Source organism: Ochotona princeps, chromosome 2 (assembly GCF_030435755.1).
Source record: "Ochotona princeps isolate mOchPri1 chromosome 2, mOchPri1.hap1, whole genome shotgun sequence".
NCBI classification, from domain to species: Eukaryota; Metazoa; Chordata; class Mammalia; order Lagomorpha; family Ochotonidae; genus Ochotona; species Ochotona princeps.
Window position 1 is genome coordinate 83,889,193 of NC_080833.1, and position 23,009 is coordinate 83,912,201.

The following is a 23,009-nucleotide window of genomic DNA, read 5'->3' on the forward strand; positions in this document are numbered from 1 at the left end:
TTTCATTATATAGCCTGACATTCTTTGGATTTATGGAGAGCAACAATTTTAACCTAAATAATGTTAGCCATGGTTTTTGCTTTAGTTCCTGTACATGTAGGGTTAAACATTTCTTCGGTATAATGAGGAATCCATTTGAATTCTGGCTTCTCATCTTCTAGCTTTCGTACGCTTAGGTCTCGCTGGGTGAGATTTCCCTGTCTTACGTTCTGCTAGATAACTAAGGACCATTTCCCCTTGATTATTTTTGGTCCACAGTAAATATTTTTCTTTCTCTCACTCAGTATTTTTATTCTTGCTGTTTTTTCCCTTTTATCTTTCAAAACCCATTATTATTTTTGTAAACAATTCTCAGTTTCTTTTGTAGTTACACAACTGTTGTGAATATTAATGGTATTCTTCAAGGGGTATTATTTATAGCAGGAAATATGGGTCTTTGATCCATGTTTTCTCTAAACTAAAATCCCTGATGCATTGTGGGTAGATTGCGCTTCTCATATCTCACATTGGGCATTTTCATTACTTGTTTCCACATTTCCTTGTATTACAGTGATAGAAGCCATTGAAAAATTTAAAGTTGCTCTTTTTAAAGAGGCTTTTTCCCTTTTATTATGTGATCTCTCTAACGCTCACTCTGGGCGTGGTGATGTCTGCCCTGGTTAGAAATCCTTTTGCTACACTCCCTAAAGGCAGCAAGTGATTCAGGGGGGGAGTGTGTAATTTGTTTTGTACCGTGGAATTCCTGCCATGCCTATATGTATTTAGACCACAGGCAAACCAATAAAGTTGTCATAGAAACAAAGCATTTCATGAATAAATCAATCCATAACAAACTTGTAAACTTCAAACAACCCACTGTGCTCTAACAACACACCCGTTACATGCACAAAATAATCATGTTTGTAATGAGCAATGCACAATATTACTCTTCCCCATACATTTTGTCCTGTTTGCCATCTTATAAATATTCCTTAATGTATTTTTATGCAGCCTGTAGATTCCTACTGGGCTAGAATGAAATAAGTAACTCCAGCTGGCATGATAATGCCGGGAGAGCAGACTTTTAAAGATGTAGCTCATGGTGAACCCCATTTCAGACAGTAGGTCTTGAATCCCTACTTAGAAGACCAGAGGGGACAGAAACTATGGCTCATCGAACTTCCCTCATTTTGTTCAACTCCAATACTCCTTTTTCATTTTTCAGGCTTCTTGTTTGGCTTTTAGTCCCCTGCTCTGCATGTCACTGCTATCTGCGGGGTATGCAGTTGATTTGCAGTAGTGTGGGGAGGGGAAGTTATTTGAAAAGTGACACTGAGCATTTTTAAAAGGATGAATGTTCTTTGCTAGAAAATCTCATGGCTCCATGGATGAAGGAGATGCTTTGAGGAGGAAAAGAGAATATTACTGTGTAAAACTTAAATCCTCAGATGGTAAAAAGACAAGGAAAAGGCAGGCGTAGGGAAGAAGGTCAGTGTAATACAAGTCCTCTGGGACTTGCTTTGGCTTCCAGAACACAAGAACTTTTCTTACTTTCCTTCTATGTGAAATCCTCTCTGAGACTACATTTAGGTGCAATCCAGCCTAACAGAGACATTGGAATAGATCACCTTGCTGAGGTATCTGCCTCTGTTCTTGCAAATGCCATTAGTGCTTAGCAGCACCTGCTCTACGACATCCCAACCTGATCAGACCTCTCGCAAATGTCCATAATCAGATGACCAAGGAATATTGGTGTGAATTTTATTTTCTAACAAATCTCTTCCCCTTTACTTAGTTAAGTGTCATTTTTTTGTCCTCACATGGTATATGGGAAGATTCCAGAGCTTCCCAGCCATTGTCAATTATTAAAACAGAGCTCATTCTAGCTAACACCTTTAATGCTGTATTTAATACAAAATCCCCTTGTCATTTTTTTTAAGATTTATTTTTGTTGGAAAGTCAAATATACCGAGAGGAGAAACAAAAAGAAAGATCTTCTGTCCAATGATTCACTCCCCAAGCAGCCGCAACAGCCTATGCTGCGCCAATCCGAAGCCAGGAGTCAGGAACGTCTTTACGGGCTTCCCACGCGGGTGCAGAATCCCAAGGTTTTGGTCCATCCTCAACTGCTTTCCCAGGCCACAAGCAGGGGGCTGGATGGGGAGTGGGGCCGCTGGGATTAGAACTGGTGCCCATTTGGGATCCCACAAGGCTACTACACTGGACCCTCTGTCCACTATTTAAGAGAGACAAGTGACTTTGGTCAAACCTCTCATTTTCATCTCCATGCTGGCTCACAAAAACCCTTGGACATCTTTTCCTAAGCCATAAAGGTCTGTGCAGAGAGAAGAAAGCTAAATTTTTCTTAAGGTATGGGTTAAGGTTTTGGTCATTCTGATGTCTGTATTTCTGGTGGCCTGTATTAAGGACAGCCTGACACAGGTTGTGACCATGGTGTAAGTAAGGCTTCCCCGTAGCCAGCCCATCAACTACTGATGATGTGGTTCGGCCTTGTTAGGAGGAATAGTGAGCTTTCAACATTCACAGTCACACTCTTACTTGGCAATAAGGTCTTTTCATATGTGATAAAATTAAGAAGCTATGTTGGATTGATGTGAGTGCTAATACAATGACTGTTGCCTTTATATGAAGAGGGATTTTGGATATAAGACGCAAGGCAGGAGCCAGTCAAGTGGGAAGGTAGGCACATATTGGAATGATACACATACAAACATAGGCATGCCAAGGATTTCTGGTAATCCCCAGAAGTTAAGAAAACACAAGGAAGGCCTACCCTTAAAGTCTTCAATAGGAACACTAGTATACCAGTACTTTTATTTCAAACCTTTAGCCTCCAGAATGTAACAGAATGAACTATGTTGTTTGAAGTCACCCCAGCTCTTGGCATTGTGTTCTATAAGTCCAAGGTATTACCAATGTATCTGTGCTTCAAACTTCCTTTCTGGGAAGAAAAGACAAATGAAGCAGCAAATACCGCCCCAAAATGTTACACACCTCCAACTCAGAGTGTCCCAAACTGTAATATTTCATTTCCTTTTACTCTAATCTTTCTCTAGGTGTACTTCAGAACTTATAATCTGCATCCTCTGCTAGGCTGAGCTTGCCTCTGATGGTTTCCTTCTGCTCTTTTCTTTCCCTCCTCACTTGGTGTCTCAGGGTGAAGTCTGGATGCTTGATGTTTCTTATGCCCTCATTATGTGTTTTCAGGATGTTGCACACACGATGCTCTGCTCCCTGCCTTGAGCTCACTGCCTTTTCCCACCTTAGCTCAGCTAAGAGTCTCCTCCTTGTTCTTTCTCTGGATCCTGGTTGTACTATATATTAGGTAGTCATTGCCTCTGTGACTGAGCTTAGAGGTCGCATGACAGGATTTTGCTTTATTCACCTCTGGTTCCCCAGCACCAAGCAGAAATTCTCTGGTGTTTAGATAAATGAGAAGTAAAATGCATTGTAAGAGTGGAAATAAAACAAAAAGGAATAAAACTTAAGAAAATGAAGTTTTTTGAAAGATAAACCTGTCAGCAAGGGTTATTTAAACTCTTAGAATTTTAATTTTCCATCTATAGTAGAGGAGCTCAAAAGAGGTATGTAATAAATACATGATAGATGATAGAACTAATGATGATATACACAAATGGCTTATGATGTACCAGACCCATGCATCTCTCATTCAAGCTACACAGCGGCTTATTACAAATTCATTTCCCTTCTAGTAATGAGGCAAACAGAGCTATGAGACGTTAAGTGAATTGTCCAGGACGAAGCCCTCAGTAAGTGATAGAAATGTGATTTGAAGCCAGGTGTGTCTGAATCTGATCATGCTGTTAGCAGTGAAGATTTGAGTTGTCACGCAACTCAAGTTTGGGCACCATAAGGCACTCTCCTATGCTAAAAGTGCAGCTGTTGGGCACAGCTTTTGTTTATTGACACAATACCAGCCTAAAGTCAGTGAGAAATATATTCAATTAGAAAGTATTCTCAGTTTCATAGCTTAGTGAAGTATGAAATATTTTCCTTGTGGAAAAGTGTGCAGAGAATTTCAGGATATTAAGGGGGAAATTTTTTTTCTTAAACATTCATGATGTATATTTCCTTAAGTATAAAGTAGAATTAGTGTTGAAGATTACTACAAAATTTACACAAAACATTGAAAAACAGTAATTTCTTTGTCTTTTCTCACCTTTCACTTGAACTATGACATGAACATAGTGCCTTATAATTTGTAAGGATATCTTCATGTGTGAGCACACTTGGTGTCATAAAAATGAAACACTAATTACAAGATGCATTATTCATGGTATGTTAGCAATCACACCCTGACCAGCACATGCGGAGGTGTGAATAGACACAGTTTCTAAGGAGTCTTTTCCACTCGTTTGGAACGAGCATGTGGAGCAGTCCCTGCCGGTTCATCAGTGCAGTGTGCCAACTGTGCACACGTCTCTGGCCGTTCAGTTATCACATGGAAGCTAGCTGCGCCAGCGGTATACCAGGGCCCAGCCTAACGCTAGGGGAAACATCATAGGCTGAGGAGGGTATGAAAAGACTGGCTCTGGCTCACAGAAATCTTGGGTTTAAATTCAAGGAATATAACATAGACTCTAAATTCTTAAGATCACTGAATCAAAAGCAAAATCTGTGTGAGATTCGTAACTGAAGGATATAGCTGCATTTTATTCCCCTCAGCAGTGTATCCATAGGATTCACAAGATTTTCACAGTGGTTTATGAACCAGTAGTAGTTAGAACTTTTGTTACTTTTGGACCAATTTGGAGATCCATTGCAGTTCTTGGATCTCGTGGGATTTGACCAAATAGGGATTTTTTTCTGCCCCAGAAGACACGCAAAGCTCAAGTTACCCTAATAACTTACCAGGGTATTTGCAGATTTTTTTTCAATTGCTTTTATCTAGTCTTATTCCTCTATATCTATTTCCAGGGTAATTATGTTTTTTTGACTTCTAAATGATAGTGAATATTTCAAGGATTGCAAAACATACACATAGCAACATGGAGACTCAGTCTTTATTATTATTATTTTTTAGGGGCGGACAGGAGAGATTCCATCTGCTGCTTCAGTCCTCAAATGACCAAGTGGCTGGTGCTGGATCTGGACTGGAGCAGGAGCCAGGAATGCCAGCAGCTAGGAATACAACTCAGGTGTTAGGAAATCAATTACCTATCTTACTACTGTTGTCTCCTATGGTCTGCACTGGTAGGGCACTGGAGCCAAGACTACAGGCAGCATGACTGCTATGGTAAATGCATAGCAAATTCATGCTGCTTGAAGGGGCTATTCCTTGAGGCTCTCCCTTATAATTGCTGTACACTATCTTCCTCACTTCGATGTCTATAAACATTAAGTGATACACAAAATTTATATATTGTTGCAAGGTGATAAATCTTCACTCATTTTTCAACTACTGAATGAGGATGACCCCTTTTGCACATCGAAGACATAATCTCAATTCATTTTTTGTTTTTATACCTACAACCAAGTGCATACTTCGTGACTTCTACATACTAGCTGGAAGATGATGATGATGGTGATACTATATCTAATTCTCAGAATTGAAGTAACAACTAAATTACTATTGTTATCTCTGTACATTATGGAAGACTGATTCCAGGACTTCCACTAAAACCTAACTCTAAGCATGCACAAGTCCTTCCTATAAAGTGATGTAGTATTTACATACATCCTCCAAAATGTTTTAATTAATCTCTAGATTGTTTATACCATCTAGTAATCTAAGTAGTAACTATTGCTTAGGGGATAATGACAACAAAAGAGTTCTTAAATACTTAGTACAACACAATATTTTAAAGAAATATTTTCTCTCTGTAACTGAATCTGTGAATGAAGAACCTACAGATGTGGAAGTCCAATTCTCTTTCACAATATTTTGCGAGGGACATTTTTTCTTAAAACGTTTTGCTAAGAATTCTGAAATGTCTCAAGCTAATCCTTTAAATAGCCCAGGTTGAAGATGAGGAAAGTAAAACACAGAGAGGCAAAGTAGTGACCAACACATTGCCTTATACGAAGTGCTTTCCTGACCAATGTTAGCTTTTTATCTTCTCTCAGCTTTCCAGGAGAAATGAAACTCCTGTGGAACATGGTCTGACTTTCTTTCTGCTTCTGCTATCTGCATTCGACCTGCAATGATGCAGCTCCCTAGGAGCCCACTCTATTGCTCCCATTCTTCCCAGCACTCTGTCAGAAAGGTGGAGAGCTTACTGAAAGGCAAATGCAGGCATTCTCTGGTAATTAGGGTCATTAATTTTATAGGAAATTCTTTAATTTTCTATGGGCCCATGTTCTTGAAATGCATTATCTTCCTTTTATGACTTCACTTGCCTCAGTGTCAGTAGAGATTAAAGGTAACGTACCCTGCTGGGAACAAACACAATTTTCCAGCAGCTGCATTTTGTTTTCCTTAATAATTAACAATTGCTGCTGACTAACCCTTGCAGCATAAAATGTGTCCACCTTATCACGAAGCAGTGGGCATTGGTTTGAGGAACTCACAAGGGATATCAGGAAAGAACTGTGATTAAAGCATTAAAGATTTAAAGGTTGACATTAGGATGAAAGGTGGAATTACAGTAAATATAACACTGTTTAACATTAAATACAATGTGTTGTACTTGAAATAGTTGTTCATTTCAACATTAATTATTAAGGGAGCCTGACAACTCATTTTTAATTTGCAACTAAAGATACAATTCTTCAGATATAAATACAACATGGGAGCTGGAGAGTTGGTGCTTTTTATCGTATATGATTCCATTTTTTTTCTTCTGATACAATCTGTAAACAAATTAGAACGGAGTGTTCCTCATTTGTATAAACCAGGCATGGCATGCAGTGAACTACTGAACAGAAAGAGAAAATTAAAAAACCTTAATATTTTACCAGAAATTGTTCACGTGTTCTCCATTGTTTGGTTTGGGGATTTTTATTTACACGTATATCATTTTTTAAAAAAACCCTCAAAACAAGCCTTGTATTTTATATTCAAAAATCAATTTTATCCTGCATAAATTATACATAAAAACATATTCATTCTTTGTTTTAAATTAAAACAATTGATATGAAATTGAAATGAAATTGATAAAAATCCAAATTGGATCTTACATCTACCGTCCATTACAATTTACATACTGTTTTGTGAGAAAAAGTTTGATGGAAATTCTTGATGGATAAATGATGTGGTACACAGGACTTGCCAAAAGAAAGGCACGATGGTGCAATGGAGTAATACGTAGCGGGAGAACTCCAAGGAAAATTTTGGTTAGTCTGTTTGGCAAAGTACAGTAAAAGTCATTGTGCCAGTGAGACTAATTTTTATGTTCACTTTAAAGAATGTATATAGATTGTTATTAGGATTTTTCAGTTTAGCAGGACTTGGAGTAGAACTACGCCACAGGTATAGTTCCAAAAATGTGATCACATTTCTCTCACTCTGGGGTATCTTTGTTACATGACTGGAGGCATCATTAATTATCTTTGCATCCCATGTATTTTTAAAAACATTGACTGTATAATAAAAATATCAATGATAATTTTCTGACAAAGATTTTGTTTCATTCATAATTGTTTCTCTACTTTTCTCTTGAGTTTCTTTCTATGTCCCTGTTTCTCCACCTGTACAAAGAAGGAAATATCATTGCCATATGTAGATTGGTCAGTGTAATCTATCATCATGTATGCTGGCAGCCAGTTTAAGTCAGGTCATGCTGCAATAATCAAGGACCTCAAAATGCTGAGAGTCACTTCAACAAAGAGGTGTATTTCTCATTCTTGCTACGCATTCAGTCTTGCCCTTAGCTCTCCATTCTGAGCTTTAGTCTGAAGGAACATGTCTAGTCTGAAATATTATTAGCATCGAGGCAGAGGGGAAAAGAGGGCAGGCAGTTGATGGTTATTGCATTTTCTACTTAATAACAGTATGTCTCATTTATGCTAACTCTGAAGCTGCTGGAGATGGAAAAAAGCTATCTTAGAGAAGATAACCAATTGTCAAAGCAATGAATTATGCTTCTCCACATACATGCTGAAATATGTCTTGTACTGCTTAATACATGTGAACTCAGGTTTTTGGAGCAGATGTAAGTTGGCAGCTTGCATAATCCTCCTTTTGATAATACAATAAGGAGAATTATCATGGTGGTTTTACAGTAGAAATTATTCAATATAGATTTTTTAATGATTTATGCTGTTTTGACTAGAAAGATTTACAGAGCAAAGGAGAGGCAGAGAGAAAGATCTTCCATCTGCTGGTTCACTCCCCAAATATCAAATATCTGGAGCTGAGCTAATCTGAAGTCAGAAACCATGAGTTTCTTTCTGAGTTTGCCACATGCATGCAGGGGCCCAAGGACTTGGGCCATCCTCTGTTGCTTTTCTCAGGCTATTATCAAAGAGCTGGATTGCAAGTGGAGCAGTCAGGACATGAACTGGTGCCCAAAAGGAATGCTGGAGCTTGAAGTGGAAGGTTAGTCCGTTGAGCCACAGTGCCAGCAACTCATTTTTTTCTTCTTCTTCAAGCATAAAGTAATGCCGAATCAGTGTGCTACAGTTGCCAAGAAAATATAGTTTTGCTAATTGACCTTGCCCTCAGGAATACAGATCAGAAAATCTGTACAGGTTCTATTAATAGCAGCATATGTTTATGTAGCCATCCTGAAATGTACATCTAGAGCTAAATATGCCCTGTGGTTATTAAAGCAGTGAGCTAATATTTCCTGTTTGAGAATAAGATGAAACAGTTACTGTAAAATATTAAGGTCATTGCTCGATATGGATAAAGGAGTAACTGCCCTTAAAATGAGTTATAAAACCTTCATTTTACAAATTAGGAAAATAAAACATAGTTATGATGATGGAGTATACACTTTTTTGAACAGTGTTGGAGAATTTGCCAAGTGCTTTCACAGAAATCGTCATTAGACTACATACCATATAAACTATTAACTGCTTTTGCTAAGGAAGCTCAGGTCTAGCGGAGTGAAAAACTTGCCTAAGGAAAACGTTAAGTCTGGGATTTGCACCACATTTCCTGCATTCGCAGTCTCATGTTGTCTCCGAGAATGTCTGCCTCCCAATAGTCCTGATGTGCCGTGTTTTAGGGAAAGTCACTTCAGTTTTATGCCTCAGTTATATCAGATAGGCTGTGTGTTTTTGAATTTTTTTCAAGGTCTTAGTACTAGTAGTTCCTAAGTTTAAAAGCATCCTGTTGTCACTCAAATGGACCCTCAACACCCGGATACCTACCAAATAAATAGAAGAATATATTGTCCTGGCATATTAGTTGATACTGTAGTTGTGATAAGCCTTGTTTTTGTCATTAGCTCCATGAATGCAATTTAAACAGAATAATTAGAAGAAATTTAAAATGGGTGCTTTAGTTGATGTCACTGGGAAATCAAAGGAGACATTGTGTTCAGATATGATCAGAGGCAACCATGATTAATGAAATATTTCTCTATTCTCCTCTCCTCATTTTCTGTCTTTCCATTCTTTTCTTTCATTTTGTCATTACTACTGGTAGGCAAATAGCTTTTCTTTTAAGGTTTATTCATTTTTATTTGAAAGTCAGATATACAGAGAGAAGAGAGACAGAGAGGAGGATGTTCCATCTGTTGGTTCACTCCCCAAGTGACCTCAACAGCCAGAGCTGAGCTGATCCAAAGCCAGGAGCCAGGAGCCAGGAGCCAGGAGCTTCTTCTGGGTCTCCCATGCAGGTGCAGGTTCCCAATCCATTGGGCTGTCCTCAACTGCTTTTCCAGGCTGGATAAAAGCAGGGCTTCCGGGATTAGAACCAGTGTCCATATGGGATCCTGGCATGTTCAAGGCGAGGATTTTAGCTGCTAGGCCACGGCACAGGACCACTCAAACAGCTGTTTTTGTGTATCGTTGTTAGCTTTTCTATTGAAATCTAGCTGTAGAGCTATGTTCTTCCAATTAGAAGATCGTGACATAAGAGACCTCCTCTGTTCCCTGTCAAACATCTAAAGAGCTTGAAAGGAGCACGGTAGCCTGGTGGCCCTGCATGTGCTAGAATCCCATATGGGTGCTGGTTCTAATCCCAGCAGCCTGGTTTCCCATCCAGCTCCCTGCTTGTGTCCTGGGATGGCAATAGAGGATGGCCCAAAGTCTTGGGACCCTGCATCCACTTGGGAGACCCAGAAGAGACTCTGGACTCCTGGCTTAGAATCTGCTGAGGTTCAGTCATTGTGGCCACTTGGGGAGTGACACAGCGGGCAGAATATCTTCTCTGTGTCTGCTCCTCTCTGTATATCTGACTTTCCAATAAAAATAAATATTTTTGAAAAGTTTAAAAAATCTAAAGAGCTTGGGGAGGACTTCACTGGTCTAGATTGAACCATGTGTCCTCTGCTAGAATAATTACTAGCGAGTAGAATGTAAACACCATTTATCAGTTCTGTGTGACTTGCTCAGTACCTTCAGCATGTGTTTGGTAGACCAGCCATAACCACAAGGATTTAAGTAGATGAAATCCTCCAAAGAAAGTAGATACTGTGTACAGAAGAATTGAAATGAGATTATAATAAATACAAATGATCATAATGAATGTTCACTGTACATGGTCAACATTTGATTTGTCTCACTCACAAATTGGTTCCAATGCAGATGCAAGAGTACTTCATGATGAAGCACAAATTTTTCAGCTCTATGATATAAACTAGAAATGTGTCTTAAAAATGTGTCTTAACCTATACCCATGGTCATGTCATCCAATCATTCCAACATATTATGGAGAGGATTCATTCTTAACAATATTTTTAGTTTTAGGCATTGTTATACACATATATGCCTCATTTAAAAACCCATAAGAAATACCATAAACTTCATTGAGCATACTTAAGCATACTTTTTCCTCATATTTATCTGAAAGACCAGAGAGAGAGAAAGGGACAGAAAGGTCTCCCACTCACTGTTTCAACTCTCCCAAGCATCCACAGTGGCTGATGCTAGGTTGGACTGAAGCTGGCAACTAGGAGCTAGGCACTCATTCCAGGTCTGTCAGAGGGGTGATGGCATCCCAAGGTAGGCACTCCTATTGTCATGTACTAGCAATAAGCTTCAATCAGATACTGGAGCCATGTCAATCCCTGATATCCCGATGCGGAACACAGGTGTCTTTTTTTTTAATTTTAAAAAATTTACTATTTTTTTGGAATTAATTGACATGCTATTGAGTAACAAATATGTTTAAAAAAATGCAAGTTCTTAACCACATCCTGTGACGACTTCATTGACATTTCAATTTTAGTTTATATACTACCGGCTTCTATCCACCTTAAAATGGCTTTAGGGTACTATTCAGCTGTCACTTGTCTATTTTAATTTTAGTATTTAGCAGTTCATAGTGTTGAAGCATAATTTGTTGAACTTGGCAGATTTTAGGATAGTCTAAACTAGGTTATAACTCTAACAAGGCATATATCAACAATTGAGGTGCAGAACAGTTTTAGGAGGGGTGTGCAGAGAAATCTTCAATACCTTAGTAAGGAGTAACTAATCTTTGTGTCCCACCTAGTAAGGCATGTGTGAGTCCACTCTGACCATTTCCTGTCTGGTTCTAAGCTTTCCTTGTTCTCTATCTATTCTAATGTGTGTGTGTGTGTGTGTGTGTGTGTGTGTGTGTGTGTGTGTGTGTTTGCAGGGGAGGCTCCGGAGCGACCCTGATGATCATTGTAAGAGAGGGTGGGGATCCAAAGTTGGAACTAAGTAAGGACCAGAGAAAGCCCCTCTCCCTAGTCCCAAAGGAAGTTTACTGTTCTGTTTCTGCAGACCGCTCAGGGTTCCTGGCTGTGGAACACAGGTGTCTTAACCAGAGGGTTTTCTTAGGTTGTGTTTTTGACTTTCCAGTCTTTTGAGAAATTGTGAGAGAAATTTTCTGTATCTAAAATCTATTGAGAAATATTCCATTTTTTATCTATCTCAGGAAAATTATAATTAAGATGTGTTTTAGCATATTTAAAACACAGTAAAGAGACTTGTGTAAAAATATCATTTCCCAAACACATTTGTTCACAGAATAGCTTAACCATCCATACACAATAAAGAAAAAATGGAGAAAAGGGACAAAATAGAAAATCAAATGATATCCTAGGAAAGTTTTTTGGAATGAATTTTTTTGGAGAACAGTAGCCTAAATTATTGCTAAATCTATGCAGGAGTATTGTTTTATATTTCCTGTTGGTACAGGAAATTTTCCTCATACATCCTGCTGACTAGCATTAATACGTCTTCCAAATTTCAGTAGAAGTAAACCAGCTTTCAGCTGCATCTGCATGAAAATATGTCAGAAATGGTCAAATTCAAATCCTTTTGTTATCATGAATATGCAGCTTGGAATTCAGAGAAAACACCACTAATATGAATATATTAGGTTATTAAAACAATATTATAATTGAAAAGAAATTATTTATTTTCAAGAAAACGTGTTGAGGATTTGGAATCTAGAGGTGAACAATATTTACATGGATTATGAAAATATTACAATATATTGAGTATCTCTGTTTCACTTTCCTGACTTGTAAAAGAAAGATAGTTCTACACAACTCTTAGATCTGTTGTACAAAAATTAAATGATAAAATATCCATGGAAGCCAAGTTTAATGATTATTAAATATATTTAAATTGACTCATTTTCTTATCATTTGTTTTGTCTGCAGCCTAACTTTTCAAACTCTGATGATCTTTTGTGCATCTATGGAATGCAGGAGATTGTTGTAGCCTCTTGGGAAGAGGGAGGTGGAATACCTTTTGTGAGTCAAAAGATACTTATAGAATCCTCAGAAGAGGTAATGGTCACTTAAATAGAGATAACCTATACACGACTGGAACTGGCAAGGGTTAAATGAGAATCCCAGGCATTGAAAAGCATAGGATCTTAGAAATGGGGGAAGTCACTATTGGAGTAGTGAGTTTAAACAACACATTTTGCAATCTTGCACTCTGCAGTCTTGAGTGAAGCAAAGATAAAGGGGAAAAATGTCTTAGAAATGGCACATTAAAAGGCACAGAAATGGGAAAAACTGGGTGTCTTCAAGGGACATGGAATAGTTCATTATGATGTAGTGGATGAAACTGAGCAACAAGATGCTGAGTATAAAACCAGACATTTAGGCTGAGGCTAGAAGATAAAATGCTTTGAATGTAAAACTGAGGCATGCATGCTATGTTACATTAGGAAAAAAAGATTTCAGAGCTTCTTAAAGCCAGGAAGTGGAATAAATCATTAATATGATTTATATCATAAAAAATATCACATTATATGCAAAAATACAGTTTGGTTTGCAAGGGAAATGTTACCATTGGAAACTTTCTGACTAATAAAAAGTTTTACTATAATATTTTACTTGTATAAAGTTAGCATGTTTCATGTAGTTTACAATACAGACTTAGGAGTATAGTGATTACCGCCCCTCTTCATTGTTTTCTTTAAATTTTTACAATTGTAAAAAAAATTCTTTAAATTTTTACATTTCACTTTGTAATTGCAGGCTTAACAATGCATTAGGTAAATATTTCGACACTTATAAACTATGGGAAAAAAAGGAGCTACTACCTCTCAAGAGACTATACAAAGAATACAAACAATAATCAAATCTGAAAATATCAATCTTGCTTATATAGATAACATTTTTGGCACTCTGTGTACTAGTACAGATCAGGGAAAACATACAATATTTAACCTTGTGGGTCCAGCTTATTTCACTAAGTATAATAGTTTCCAGATACAACCATTGTATTGCAAAATACGGAATTTCATTATATTTCGTAGTCCAGTAGTATCCCATAGTATATATTCTTCACCTCTTGTGACCCCATGCTGTGGCCGCACCATTGTCTGTATACCAGGTGTCTTAAATAACTAGGTAGTTGGAGGTGCTGATCTTTCCAGGACCTTCTGGTCATTAGGTCTGAGGCCACCCAGACCTATTTTGATCCATCAGATGCTAAAATCGGTATTATTTCCAATGTGGGACCAGTGAAATGCATTCAGCTAGAAGTGAATTCACTCCCAGGTCAACACATGCACAGCTCACTGCTGTCCTTGCAGTCTCAAAGTCTTTGCCACACTATAAAATAGAATCTGAGGTGGCGCTATTAGATTTCTGGGTCTGCTGGCCATTAGGTCTGGGGGCTACCTGGACCTATTTTGGATGAAACCTGTAGGATGCCACATTGGTGCATTTCACTGAGCCAGAAATTAATTTGTTCCTAGCTTAATGCATGCACAGTCCTGTCTTACAGCTTTTACCTCCCTACATAAAATGGAGCCTGATGAGGCTTTGGTGGAGGTCTGGGCTGGGAGATCCACCCTATTGGGGTATACTGCTGTCTCTGTTCCTGGTCGAATCAAAAAAATAAGCAGGACAGACAATTCTTTGCCTGGGTTCTCTTTGGGAGCTTGGCGTGAACTTCCCTTCCCACCTGGTTGCTAGTGGATCCCTGGTCACCAATGGAGCTCAGTTCACCATTCACTGATTGCCACTGAGGCATCTGGTCACTGCAATAACACACGCATTGTCTTGCTGCTTTCCCATGCCCATCAGTCTTTAGGTGTCCCTCTTCCTGTATACTCCTATTCCCTAGATTGTGCCTTTTTTGCTTCATCCAGGGTAATGATTCTCCCTCTGTTTAAACATGTCCTTACCCTATCCCACCATCTTGATTCTCATGTATCACGCTTTGTTTCCCAGTTATCTGTTAGTAGGTATCTGGGTTGATTATAAATTGAACTGCAAGCTCTCTGGGGAATTCATTGCTAGAAGCATGGTTTTCGTTATACATTCAGTCTTGCCCACTTACACTGCTGCAAAGGTATTTGTTCTGATCTAGTCAGAGCTGTGACTCCCCTCATCTGTCAGGGACACACCCTGATTTCCCTTTTGTTGCCAGCTTTGACATGGAATCTTTTCCTGAATGCTAGTCCTTTTCCTACTATCATCAAATCCACTTGTTCAAATGAAAAGAATGATCCATTTGGCATTACCAGAGAAAATTCTTCAACGTACTTCATGAAACAATCTACATTAGGAAGTAGTGATCATTTCGAAGCACAAGCTAGTAAATCTTACTCCAACGACCTCTTTTCCAGGGCTAAGGGAGACAAAGGTGATACCATCCTTTCACCTCATGTGACCCCTTCTGCTGGAACGGATTCTCACTGCGTTGCCATGGCTAGGAATTAGAGAAATGACTCCCATTTAGCCAGATATCATGAGATGCTGGGACTCTTTCACTCAACTTATGAGGTGTCAGTAAGGAAAATAATTAAATTTAAAACAAAAAAGACATCCACGGGCCTTCTTTTTGAAGCTCCAAAGTGGTGAACAGCCTTGAAAAACCATCCAATTGCATTCCGGACCAGTCCCAGGAGTGTCCTGATGAAAGCTATTTTTGAACTAGTGGTGCATACAAGGGATAAATCTGCTTTGAATGTGGATGAGTAAACAACTTAGTCTATAAAAATTTGAATTCTAAACAAACAATTTTTATATGATTCACCTTTTCTCCCCTATTTTCATCCTAGTCACATGGTAAAGAAAACAACCTGAATAGCAATACAGCTAAGCTAAATACTCTAAATGTTCTTTTTCCCATAGAGAAAGACTTTTCACAAATTGTAGTATTTCATTTGATTTGTCTTTGTTTCTGTATTCTGTATCTTTGCTGTTTTTCCAGTACTATTTGATGAGAGCTATTAAATGGCAGCACCAAGTTGCCAGTTTCCCTAAACTCCACTCTTTTTCAACATGCTTTTAAATAAACAGCCCCCTGCATGAAGGAAAGTGAGCATGTCTTCCTACTTGTCTCTGTTGCCAGACAGCAGTGGAATAAGGTCTGAAAGCTGACAGACCACAGAGCAATGGGAAGAGCAGTATATGGAATAATATTGTTAGCTGGGTTAGTCTAACTTTAAATGTTCCTCTGTTTTTTTTATAAGAACTCAGGTAAATTAATTTTCCTTTTCTTGGTCTCTTTTCTGTCACAACAACAGAATGCAAGAATGCAATTTATAAAAACAGAAGCTTATTTCTTAACAATCTAAGGTCAAGGGGCTTGTCTGGTGAAGGCCTTCTTCTTTGGGATTCTGCAAAGTTCTGAGGGGGGTACAGGGTACCACATGGTAAGTTCTCCAAACCGCTTTCATGCAATGAACTCATTTCTTCTTTTAATAACCCATTAATTTATGAATCCATTAATGGATTAATTCATTCATGAAGGTTTCTCAGAGGCCCTACCTCCAAGCCATTAATATATGACTTTGGGGCTTCAATTTCCGACAGATGATTTCTGGAGGGCAAACATTTAAATCAACTTGAGCAAGAATGGAAATGTATACAAGGTATAGCTATGAGGATTTAAATGTATGTGTGTTAGCCATATGTAACTCAGCCCTTAAATGCCCAACAAACACATATTATTGTTGTGTGTTTTGTTTTCAACTACCAGAATTTATTCATCTTGAAAAGCAGACTCATAATTGTGATGTGATACTGATGCAACTTCTATGTATGGATCATTGGAATTAAAAAAATTTCTGGTGGAAAAATACAGTATGCTTTTCAAAGCTTTGAAAGAAGACTTAGGACCTGCATTTTTTCAGTGTATGTTGGTAAATAATAGAAAAATATGCATGCAATTTTACTGGGAAAATGTGAATAAAATTGAATTTTTAACTCAGAATTTCAATAAAATTGTTTTTTATACTGATGCACCGATCATATTTTGTCTAACATAATCTTTTTTCTATAACAATATCTTCTTATTAAATTTAATTGACAGCTGAGAGAAAAATATGCAGGTTACAATTTCAAGGTAATTAGAACTCATGTAAAGAAGAGGCCGACAAATCAACTCCCTTCACTTCTGGAGCCTCCCTCCTCCATCAAAATCTCCAAGCAGTCATAGTCCAAACAAGATTACTAAAGTACAAAATGTCCCTTGGTTATTTATTTTGACCAGTGTTTGAGTTTAATTATTTATAATAGTATCCTTACAAATGTACAGTAGACTATTTTCTACAGTAATGAAGTTTCAGTAACATGAGCAGTCAATGCATTACTCTGCTTGCAAATCTTTTCTGAGACGCTAGATGTCAAATCTAATTTTTTAAATTGGTAATTGTTTATGAGACTTATCAAGGTTTGAAGGCACACTAGCTTGCCATTTCATATTTCAAATGGCTGTGTTTCTTTCCTGCTGTTGTATTTGTACACTTGAGTTACGTCTATCTATCTATCTTAAAGTGTACATAGATCCTTGTAACCAGAGATCTTGCTAGTTCATAGACTCAAGAATATCCTCAGGTTCTTTGTTATCCAAGGACCTACTTTAGTTTTTCTGTGTGTCACTTTTTCTGTTTGGGAGAGGAGAGGTAAAGAGAGAATCCCAAATTATTGTTTGCTCTGGGATTCCATTAGAACTATCAAAATGAACTATAGAACTGAGTATCTGCAGGTAGGCATTAAATAATATTCTTAATGCCTTTGGGGAAGCACAGCTCCATTTTTATAATGCAATAGATCATGATCATTACATTATCATTAGAGCAACTGTATTGGTATTACAACTACCGATATTGCATTGGCTTTTCTGGAGCAAATGTATGTTAATGTTTCAGAATTCTTGTTCTCTGTAGTGGAGTTCTCAACTCACATATTCTTCTGCTTCCTCTGTTTGCATCTTCATCATTGCATTCATACATACCCTAGTTCTGATCTTTTTGAGTGTCAGGTTACATATTCACCACCCTCTAGCTGCAAAGGATCTTCCTGGTGTGCGTAAGCAAAAGGGATAAAGAGAAGCTGCTGAGCAGAAGCCATATTGCTGACCTTTATCTACCACTGGGAGATAAAACCATAAAGACAAAATAAATAAATGAGCTAGAGAGTTTTAGTGTGTAACTTTATTGAGGAATTCTATGATTTACTGTTCAATATAGCAAGGCTTATCATGTAACATTGCAGCAGAACTCCCTGATTTACCGTGAAGCACAGTGGGGTTTATCATGTAACTCTTCTGTGAGAGTCTTGGTGAAGGCATGGTTAGGGTTTTGCAGAGAAGCCATTAAGAATGACTGACAAGCTTTTCTCAAATGGAGCAAAGCAGATGCTGACTCACAAACATGATGGTTATTCTCAGCAACTGAAATTCCAGTATACTGAATTTATTCACTGCAGATGTGAAAGGTAACTTACATGCCTACTTTACCGTTTTCCTGTTATTTCATATCTATGTTTTTGCTTTACAGCAAATTGCTATATGGCATTTAATATTTTATGATTCTTACATCTATTTTGCAGGATTTAGACTCTTTTTAAAGAAGACATTATAGCTGAAGAGACAACACATTAAAACATATAGCACATTCGACATTGCCACTCATGCTGGTCCCGCATTTCAGTCTGACAAAATTCCCTGGCTGCTAGGATCAGATTGGAGCTCCAAAGCTAAAAAACAAACACTTACAGGTTAATTTCTCATCTCTTATCATGTGATGGAATGACCATAAAGTGGCAATGAGAGTATCTTCTAATCAAGTACTTTAATTCCTAAGTACTATAACACATCAATATTTGCCACTTAAAAAAAAAACTGGTGTTAAGCAATTTACATAAGAACATGTGTCCCTTCCAAAGAGTTGCCCCTGTCCACATTTTAAGCTTCTTGAAGATGGTTATTTTATGTAAATCTTCAATCTTCAGTATTTAGCTTAGGATATGGAGACTAGTGGGTGCTCAATAATTTTGAAATATGAATAAAAGCAGAAGTATGTGAGATTTTTTAATTTCACTGTACTTATCTATACTTCTGTGTCTTGGCTCACACCATTGCATCAGATTGAACAACATGTTTCTTCTTCCATCCCCTGATCAACTCAGATCCTCTTCTAAGCCTAGGACAAGAATAATCTGTTCCCATTTCTCTTCTTTCTATTCCCATAGGTCTGGTGCAGAGCTACATCTCCTGTCAAACTGAATTCTAATCAGGTTTAAATGCCTGACACCACTCTTCCCTCACTTGATTGACAAAATCTGATATTTTACTTAATGTCTCACATAAGTTGCATGTTTAGTATTTTTAAAATTAAATGAATGAATGAAGGTAATCACTCATGGTGAATGGACCTTTTTCTTGTGACAATCAGGGATACAATGTCAGAATTCTTTCAAGGAAATCTTGGTTTAACAAAGAGATAATTATAATTAGGTCAAAGAACATCATAAAACGTGTGTTACTTAACAAAATAATGAAGAGTTGTGGAACGATTATTAAATGATAACATGTGACTAAAAGTAGAGGTTTGGAAACAAATTCACTAGGGTTCTAATCCTGATTTTCTTTAGTATCTGTGAGACTTTGGGGAAGTTTCTAAATGTCTTTGTGCCTGAGCTTTTTCATTTATGAAATGAAGATAATAATCATACCTGCTTTGCAGGGTTATGTTACTGATGATATTAAATAGTTATAAGCCTCTATGAAAGTATTTATATAGAAATTATTATGTAAGTACTAACTATAATGATACTATTATTAGTGTGCAGTCCTCCCAGTCTCTTTTTAAATTTTTGTTTAGTTATCATGTATACCTTTGTTTATAATTTAATTTCCACATCATTTTCCACATGGGTAATACTGGCTTAAAATTCAATGCTTCTCTACCAGCTCTAACTTCGGACCAGAAATGGTCTCCCCAAGAAACTGTTCAACCCATCTGGACAATAAGCAGCTGGACCCTATGCTTGGTATATGTTTGCAAGGAAAGAATCTTGATTGAATTTGAACTGTAATACTGCATCAAGGTAGAGGAATCCACCAGGGGGAGGGGAGGGGGAAGGGTGGGGGGATTCCCAGAGCCTATGAAACTGTCACATAATGCAAAATAATTAATAAAAAAAAATCAGATTCTTTTTAACCAGAAAAATGGATATTAGAGAACTAAAGGAGTTGGTAGAAGATGGTTGATTTTCAAAATTAATGTGAAATGACAAAGCTAAAGTATGTTATGTCATTTTAAGACTAAGTTCACAGAATGTGCGTATCATGAAAAATGTTGCCTGGGTTTCAAAAATTGTACTGAATAATAAAGCTGTTTAGATTCCAAAAATAAAATAAAATAAAATAAAATAAAAAATAAAAAAAATTCAATGCTTCAGAAGTGGGTAGAAACTGCAGAGATCTTGGTATTTCAAAAGAGAAGATTAAATTTGGTAGCTTTATCTGCTCAAGCTGAATTACAAAACTGGGATTCACTGTTGTATGGTAACTTAATATTTATGTCTCAGGCTGGAAAATCTGTCCTTCTCCTAGTCTCTTTTGGAACCAGACTGCTATAAAACAACCGTGGTTTTGCTCCCTGCCTTGTGGAAGTTTGCAAATTTTATAATGAAGCATTGATCTTGGGAATCTCTCCATTAGCTGTTTTAAGGATGAATTATTTCAGGTATTTGAAAATGTCTTGGTTAAGACATGACTGTGGGAACCTGCAACCCCTACAGAATGACTGGGTTTGAGTCCTAGATTATCTTTTTTTCTAATATATATTCAGGGAGGCACCAGGTGATGGCCCAAGTGCTTGAGTCTCTGCTACCCACATGGAAGACCTAGATTGGGTTTCTGACGCCTGGCTTTGGTTTAGCAAGTCCTGGTTATTGCAGCCATGTCAGGAATCAACCACTCCATGGAACCTCCATGGAATATCTTTGAGCATCTCTCTACCTCGCTGCCTTTTGAATACATACATACATACATACATACAAATACATAAATATAATTTTAAAACAAGTGGGAATCATTGGAACCTACTGAAAATCATAATGCCATTCATCCAAATTGTTTAAGTGTAATGAAGTCTCAGAAACTGAGTATCTGTAATTAATTTTAGATTTTTTAATATTATAAGTTTGCTTAAAAATTGCCTGTAATCCATTTATTTTTCTTAGCTAAAATGTTCTGGGCACTCTTTCCAGTGATGGCTGATGTACTATGATGTTGGACTCTTAGTTAACTCTTGATCCACTTTCCTAGACATGGAGAATAAGATGATCATGTCTTCTAACCTGCCCCTCAGTTATTACCATAATGTTGGTGTTCCTCACAGCTTCATGCTAGTGCCTTCTTCAATACTTGACCCCTTGGTTATCCTAAAATCTCATAGATTTAAACACCTTAAGTAGGCTGGTTTCTATATTTACAACTCAAGTTACTCTGTGCTGAACTCTAAAATTGCAGTCAATTTCTTGGTGTTTAATAATCCTGTCAACGCAGTATATTTACAATAGAACTATTTTTTTTAAAGATTTATTCATTTTATTACAGCCAGATATACACAGAGGAGGAGACAGAGAGGAAGATCTTCCGTCCGATGATTCACTCCCCAAGTGAGCCTCAACTGGCCGATGCACGCCAATCCGAAGCCGGGAACCTGGAACCTCTTCCGGGTCTCCCACGCGGGTGCAGTGTCCCAATGCATTGGGCCGTCCTCAACTGCTTTCCCAGGCCACAAGCAGGGAGCTGGATGGGAAGTGGAGCTGCCGGGATTAGAACCGGCACCCATATGGGATCCCGGGGCTTTCAAGGCAAGGATTTTAGCCACTAGGCCACGCCGCTGGGCCCACAACAGAACTCTTTACATTCATTCTCAAACCTGGCTGAAACAGTTCTTCATATTTTGATGATTTATTTATTTGAAAGGCAGATTTTCAGAGAAAAGAGACACAGAGAGAAAGATCTTCCAGCTGCTGTGCTCACTCCCCAAGTATCTACAATAGCCTCAGCTGAACCGATCTGAAGCCAAGAGCCAGAAGCTTTTGGATCTCCCACATAAGTGCAGGGATCCAAGGATCAGCCATCCTCGATTGCTTTTCTGTTCACAAGCAGAGAGCTTGATGGGAAGTGGAGCAGTCAGGACAATAAAGGGCATCTATAGAGACGCTGGTGCCACAAGTGGAGGATTGGATTATAGAGTCCTGTGTCTTTTACTGGCAACACCAAACACCTGGTTTCTAAGACCAAAACTATTCCATTTTGATCCTTCTATTTCCTTCTTGTTCATATTTAATCACTTAGCAGATTATTCTGACTGTGTTCTGAAAATGTGATTGAGATACAGCCACATGTCATTACCATAATCAGTAACCTGATCCAAGCTCCCATTTCACCTTGCTGAAATTTTTTACTTGCCTCTAAACGGGCCTGAAGGTCCCACCCCATTTTGAACTCTGCCACAGAAGTGATTCAGCTAAAAACATAAAGCAAAATCTACTCATTTTCTTCTTAAAATCTTCGAATTACGTTTTTGTCTGGAGTGAAACACAAAGCCCTTATCTATGCTTAAAGCTGTGTGGTCCACCTCCCTCCCTTACTTCTATGGACTTGTTACTTAGTACCTTTATCATTTACTCATGCACACACATTTCTGCTCTTGGAGGACACCAGCTACACTTCTTTGTGTGTTCCTGCATGCCTTACTCCCTTATCACTTCAGTTCTTTTAAGCATCACCTCTCCAAGCCCTCCTTGAACATCCAACTGAAATTTGCTTTCTCACATTTCCCATCACTCTCACTCACTTCATTTTTCTTCATGACATTTGTCTCCTAATTGTACTTTAAATTTTATTGTAGATACCACTTATCATCTGGCTACAATGTAATCTTCTCGATGAATGCAGTTTTTGTCTGTTTACTGACTACATTATCTCAACACCTAGAAAAGTGACTGGCCATATCATAAATATTGAATTAACAAACCAATAGTTTATTCAACCAACAAATAAATAAGTTAAACTATATAATATCATAGATTTCACTGTGCATTTCTTATACTGATATTAAAATTTAAGTGACTTTGTAGATAGACAACTATCCATTAATATTTATTTCTGCTTTTCCTGTTCATTGTATAGAATCAACATTATAGATTTTATACTGTGCAGTTGATACTTAAATGCAACTGCCC